The 7,430-nt window shown below is 39.3% G+C and overlaps 1 pseudogene; it reads left to right on the top strand.

The window, feature by feature from the left end:
- Positions 1-5,561: 5,561 nt before the first annotated feature.
- On the top strand, positions 5,562-6,848 carry LOC108530966 (heterogeneous nuclear ribonucleoprotein H-like; annotated as a pseudogene).
- The last annotated feature ends 582 nt before the right edge of the window (positions 6,849-7,430 follow it).

Here is a 7,430-nt window from a genome sequence, read left to right as displayed (position 1 = left end):
CATTATCATGAGAACAGCATGAGGGAAATAGCCCCCGTGTTCCAATTACCTCTACCTGGCCCTGCCCTTGACACGTGGGGATTACAGGGATTATAATTCAAGATGAGATTTTGGGTGGGGACACAGCCAAACCATATCACCTGCCCTCAAGAGAAACTATTTTACAAGAGGCTAACCTAATGGGAAAGAAAATACTCCACTATAGCCCCCTCTTGCCATCCTGTACCACCTAAGGCAGTAGAGAAAAAAAGAAAAACTGAGGATCATTTGTGAAGTTCACAGTCCAGAGGCACAGGCTCACTAAAAGACTGAGACCTAATCATAGGGCTATCAAACACTTCCTCTCCCTTCACATCTTACCATTACCTCACTAAAGGTCTGTTTACCCCAGTTCCTTTTACCTAGTATATCATGTTCACCTTTCAACAAAATGTTATAAGGCATACTAAAAGGCAAAAAACAGTTTAAAGAGACAAAGCAAGCATCACAAACAGACCCTGATATGGTAGGGATGTTGGAATTATCAGACTATAAATATAAAATAACTATGATTAATATGCTAAGAGTGAGTGGAAAAAGTAAACAATTTGCAAGAACAGATGGATATCATAAGCACAGAATGGAAATCCTAAGTAAGCATAAAAAAGAGATGCTAGAGGTTAAAAACACTATAACAAAAATGAAGACTGCCTTTATTAGGGTCATAGGTAGACTGGACATAGCTGAAGAAATAATTTCTGAACTTGAGGATGTGACAATGGAAACTTGCAAAGTGGAAAAGCAAAGAGAAAAAAACTAAAAATAAACAAACAACAGTATCTAAGAATTGCAGGACAACTGCAAAAGGTGTAACATACTCATAATGGGAATACCAGAAAGGGAAGAAAGAAAAAAGAACAGAAACAATATTTAAAGCAGTAAAAACAGAGATTTTCCCAAATTAACATCAGACAACAAATCAAGGATCCAATAAACTCAGAGAACACCAAGTGGGATAAATTCCAGAAAAACTACACCTACGTATATCATTAAAACCATAGAAAATGAAAAATAAAACTACTGTTTTTCACTTACACATAAACAATATTAATCAGATACATTGCTATAATTATTATTACTTTGAACAAACTGTTAGGTCAACTCACAATAAGAAAAATAGAAGTGTTTCTTTTACCTTCACTTATTTCTTCTGTGATTTCTTCCTTTCCTTATGTAGATCTGAGTTTCTGACTCATATTATTTATCTCTCTTGGAAGAACTTTTAACATTTCTTGCAAGGCAGGTCTACCGGCAACAAATTATCTCAATTTTTGTTTGAGTTTTTATTCCTCCTTCACTTTGAAGGATAATTTCATAGGATAAACAATTCTAGGTTGGTGGGGTTGTTTTTCTCTTAACACTTTAAATATTTCATTCTTTCTTCTTCCTTATATGATTTCTGAGGAGACATTGGATGTAATTATTTTATTTGTGCCTTTATAGGAAAGGTGGTTTATTTCCCCCTCTGGCTCCTCAGCATTACACAATATACCGTGTAACAAACTTGCAGATGTACCCCATGATTCTAAACTAAAAGTTGAAATTACAAATAAATAAAGTAAAAAAAAAAAAAAAAAAAACATGAATTAGCAATGGCCATGCTAGCACCAAATATATACCAAACACTTCAATAAAGAAAGCTGCAGAAGAAAGATTGCATTTCATACACACAAACAAAAGGAAATAAAAGAAACCCACTTTAAATATAAAGACACATATAGATTAAATATAAATGGATAGAGAAAGAGATATCATGCTAACACTAATCAAAAGAAAGTTGAAATAGCTGCCTTAATTTCAGAAAAAGCAGACTCCAGAGCAAGAAAAGTTATCAGGGATAAAGAGGGACATTATATAATGGTAAAGGGGCCAATTCTCCAAGAAGACATAACAGTCCTTAATTTGTATGCATCTAACAACAGAGCATCAAAACACATGAGGCAAAAACTGACAGAACTACAATGGGAAACAGAAGAATCCACTATGATAGTTGAAGATATTGACACCCCTGTATTGGAAGTGGACAAACCCAGTAGGCAGAAAATCAGCAACTACATAGTTGAACTCAAAATTCATAGCTGCAGAATATCATTATCTTCATTCTTTAAATAAGAGCAGGAACTCACCGGCAATATGTAAGATCTGCCACAGAGAACTTAACAGGGAGTGGAGGACATATTTCCCACCACTGACTGCACTACTTCCTTCTAAAGCACTCCAGAAAAATATGATATGTTTCTCTTTCTGGAAATCATTAGAAAACGTTGTTCACTTCCTGCAGAATCAAGCAATGTTTTCTGAAATCCCAATTTTCTTTCCACCATGATTTCTGGGACCACAGGAAACACTGTGACAAGATTGCTAAAGAAATAAATGCTCCCTCTCCTTTTTCAAATCTAATTTGGTACTGATAATGTAATTTGGGAATCCTAACTGCACCAACCATGGCTAAGATAAACATGTAAAGTGGATCTCCATGTGTGGGCACATGCATGCTAAAGGGAAGATTAACCTGAACAGAACGGGTGGTGGGGACAACTTGAGAACGCAGGGCCTAAAGAAGCTGGGCTGCAGAAATATGCTGATGAGGGCTAACAAAGGTTGTGGCAGCAGCAAGGTGAGGCAGAGCTGAACATGTAACAGAGAACACAACAGGGTACAATTGCAGACGAAACTGGCTGGAATGGACAATTAACACAATTGAATCAAGTAACACTAAGGCTGGAAGGGGAGAGAGTCAATCCATGAAGCCCAGACTTTCAATGCAATTCCACAAACATAATTCAAAGTTGGATCCTGTGCTTGACACTGTGGAAGCAAAACTGAGTAAGGAACAGGCCCCACCCAGGAAAAGTCCACAACTTAAGTGGGAAAACAGACATGTAAACAAAGTGCTACAAATGAAAATGGCAAGTGCTGTCAGAGGTGTGTATAAAATGCTATGGGAAATGGGAAAGGGAAGTCATTAATTCCACCCTAAGTGATGTGAGTCCCTGAAAGTTACTTAGAGAAAGGGACATTTCAGCAGACTATATTAATTGAAAGTCAATGTTCAAAATGATAAAGTGACAAGTATTCCTGGTAGAGGTGTGGAACAACTAGGCATTTACTGGCACCTGCAATGGGGCCTCAAAGCCATGCTGGTAGCCTTTGACTATACCTCCCATATACTCCCATACACCTCCCATAGTGGGTCCAATAGTGGCCCACAGAAGATATGTCTACCTGGTACCCTAATATGACCTTACTTGGAATTGAGTCTTTGCTGATGTAATTAAGGTAATTAAGATCTCGAAATGTGATCATTCTGGATTAGTGTGGCCCTTAATCTAATAACCAGTGTCCTTGTAAGAAACAGAAGAGACAGACACAGAGTGGCACAAGAAAAAAGCCACATGACTAAGTAGAGATTGGCATATTGTGTCTACAAATCAAGAAGCACCAAGGACTGCTGGAGCCACCACAAGCTAGGAGAAGGAGAGGTATGAAATAAGGTCAGGGGCAGTGGCTCATGCCTGTAATCCCAGCATTTTAGGAGGCTGATGTGGGAGGATTGCTTGAGGCCAGGAGTTCAACACCAACTTGGGCAACATAGCAAGACCATCTCTTTTTAAAAATTTTTTTGTGAAGAAAAACATGGAACAGATTCTCCCTCAGAGACTCCAGAAAGAACCCTGCTGACATCTTGATTTTGAACTTTTGTTCTCCAGAATTGTGAGAGAATAAATTTCTGTTGTTTTTAGCCACCAAGTTTGTGGTCATTTGCTACAACATCCCTAGGAAATGAAGAATACACCCTTTCATTGAGATAGGATCCCAGGTTACATGTGGTCCACAGACCTGGCTAACTCACCAGATCCTCTCACCTGGGAATGTGAAACAAAGTCAGCTGAGTGGAGCTATCAGGTGATGGGTTCTGGCAGCCCTGTTTTAGACACGCAAGAAAAGAAAGATGGCTAAGAGAAGAGAGAATAGAGAGAGAAGCAAGGGTGAGAGTCCATGTGATGACTGACAGTTCAGTACAGGTGCTCATGTGGAACATATGAGACCCTATTGTATCAAGTCCCTGCCTATGGATGCCCATGACATTGCCTATTATATCAATGCAGTAAAATGCTGCTTATTAAAGTAGATTGAACATGTTTTTGTTCCTTGCAACCAAATGATCCCTGATATAACCATGATGCTAAGAAGTAACTTAGTTTTAAGAAACCATGAGGAGGTGAAAATAAAATGGAAATTGCTAAACAAATGAATAAATTCAAAGTGTAAACTGATTGAGAAAGAAAAGGTAACAAGTGGAAAATTTTAGCAATAAAAGGTCTCTGAATAGAAAAACAAGCAAGTTTTATTTTATAATATAGTACATTGATTGTTTCAAGCCCCAGATTAGATCTTCAAATCAGGAGAGAGAATGATAAAGAGAGAGTATCAAATGGTCCAGAGACAGAAACAAGCACAGTTCTACTGAAAACCATTTACATCTCCCCATGGAGTAGGTCTTGTGGTCCCTCTGCCTTGGATCAGGTCTCAATATCTTAATCCCAGATTAATTAATTGATTCCTTCAGTCTCTAAAGATGTAGAGAGACATAGCATCAACTATGTGCCAAGGATGGTGGCAGGCCCTGAGATACAAAGATGAAGATCCCAGCCATTATCAGTCAGTGGGCTCATCAAGGAAAGATGTAGAAATGGGCCATCATTACAGATGTGAGAAAAATACAGGCATAACAAAAACACAGGAATGTTCAGGGCAAGCATTTAATTTTGCCTGCAAAGTTCAGAGACAGCTGCCCAAAGGAATCGACATTTGAGCTGAATCCTAAAGAAATGAGTAGACAGATGTACACCAGCGGAATAAGACAGCAAAGGGCAGTCTAAACACAGAGAACATAGAAAGCCTAGAAGGTGGAGAGAATGAAATTTACTATTCCAAGAACAGCAGGTCCTTCAAAATGCCTACTACACCCCAATCCATGAAGGCAGGACTTTTTTTTTTTTTTTCTGTTCTATTTGCTATTAAATTTCCAAGTCAATCATCAGAATGTAAGTTCCACAAAGGTGGTGATTTTGTCTTTTTTAGTCCCTGTGAAATCCAAGGAGCTTAATCCAATGTTCAATTCCCAAATCTTATGTTACTAACCTCATCTTAGCAGCATTTGACACAACTGACTCCTCTCCCCTTGACACTCTATCTTCTCTTGGCTTCCAGGCAGTAGTGTGCTGGTAAATGTTTAGCAACAGGTTCTCCAGAAAAATTTTCAAAAGCTCCGATTTGTTGCCTTTGCTGATTTCTGTGATGTAAGTACTCCCACTATGGCCAATTTCAGTCTACCAGTGTGACTGCTGAGTTGGAAAGAGATGAACAGTAGTACACACCACACAGATGCAACAGCCATAATCTCAGGAGCACAGATATTAGTAAAGTCTACTAAAATAATTAAGAAGTGGGCCATTTCTTTTTAGCCCTGCCAAAGTCGAGTGTCTGGTCTGTTTTGACTCTAGACCATGTAAGAGACAATGATGTTGTGCACTGAAGGTAGAGAGGGATTTATGGTGAAGGTCCATGGCCTGCCCTGGTCTTGCTCAGCTGATGAAGTGCAGCGTTTTTTTTTTTCTGACTGCAAAATCCAAAATGAGGCTCAAGGTATTCATTTCATCTACACCAGAGAAGGCAGGCTGGGTGGCAAGGCTTTTGTTGAACTTGAATCAGAAGATGAAGTCAAATTGGCCCTGAAAAAAAGACAGAGAAACTATGGGACACAGTTTTGTTGAAGCATTCAAGTCAAACAACGTTGAAATGGATTGGGTGTTGAAGCATACTGGTCCAAATAGTCCTGACATGGCCAATGATGGCTTTGTACAGCTTAGAGGACTTGCCTTTGAATGCAGCAAGGAAGAAATTGTTCAGTTCTTCTCAGGGTTGGAAATCGTGCCAAATGGGTTAACACTGCCGGTGGACTCCAGGGGAGGAGTACGGGGAGGCCTCCGTGCAGTCTGCTTCACAGGAAATAAATGAAAAGGCTCTCTAAAGAAACACAAGGAAATAATAGGCCACAGGTATATTGAAATCTTTAAGAGCAGCAGCGCTGAAGTTAGAACTCACTACAATCCACCATAAAAGCTTATGGCCATGCAGAGGCCAGGTCCCATGACAGACCTGGGTCTGGCAGAGGGTTTAACAGCATTGGCAGAGGAGCTGGCTTTGAGAAGATGAGGCATGGTGCCTATAGTGAAGGATATGGAGCCTATGACAATTATAATGGCTATGGCTATGGATTTGGGTCAGATAGATTTGGAAGAGACCTCAATTATTATTTTTCAGGAATGTCTGATCACAAATATGGGGATGGTGGCTCTACTTTCCAGATCACAACAGAACGTAGTATACACATGTGTGGATTACCTTACAGAGCTACTGAGAATGACATTTGTAATTTTTTTTCACTGTTCAATCCTGTGAGGGTACACATTGAAACTGGTCCTGATGGCACAGTAACTGGTGAAGCAGATGTTGAGTTTGCAACTCATGAATATGCTGTGGCAGCTATGTCAAAAGACAAAGCAAATATGCAACACAGCTATGTAGAACCCTTCTTGAATTCTACAGCAGGAGCCAGCAGTAGTGCTTACGGTAGCCAAATGATGGGGGGCATGGGCTTGTCAATCCAGTCCAGTTATGGTGGCCCAGCCAGCCAGCAGCTGAGAGGTGGTTATGGAGGTGGCTATGGTGGCCACAGCAGCATGAGTGGATATGACCAAGTTTTACAGGAAAACTTATGTGATTTTCAATCAGACATTGCATAGGCAGCCAAGGAGCAATGAACAGCAGCTACTACAGTAATGGAAGCCGTGCATCTATAGGCATGAATGGAATGGGAGGGATGTCTACCATGTCCATTATGAGTGGTAGATGGGGAATATGATCACTGACTCTTGCTCAATTTTTTTTAAAGAAAAACCCAAAACTTCAGTTTAACAGTTTCTGCAATACAAGCTTATGATTTATGCTTACTTTCTTAAGTGGAAATCAGTATTGTTACGAAGACTTAAGGCTCAGTATTTTTTAACACAATACTCATCTAGGATGTAACAGTGAAGTTGAGTAAACTATAACTGTTAAACAAGTTCCAGCTTTGCTCAAGTTAGTTATATTATAGGATGTTCTTAAGCAGAAAGCGTATTGAGGTCAAAGGAGTTGAATTATGTTCACTGTTGCCCTTTGCTACATTGTACACTGTGTAGATGCATGCTGAAAGACGTGGTTTTGTGTGTGTGTGTGGGTATGTCTACAATTAAAGTGAAACATTTTGGCATCTTTGTTGATTCTAGTTTTATTTAATAACCTGTAAGGCATATAAATTTCGGATTTTTTTTTTAATTAATGGG

Source organism: Rhinopithecus bieti, unplaced genomic scaffold (assembly GCF_001698545.2).
Source record: "Rhinopithecus bieti isolate Rb0 unplaced genomic scaffold, ASM169854v2 scaffold_6513, whole genome shotgun sequence".
Classification (NCBI taxonomy): domain Eukaryota; kingdom Metazoa; phylum Chordata; class Mammalia; order Primates; family Cercopithecidae; genus Rhinopithecus; species Rhinopithecus bieti.
This window is presented reverse-complemented; position numbering and strand designations above follow the sequence as displayed.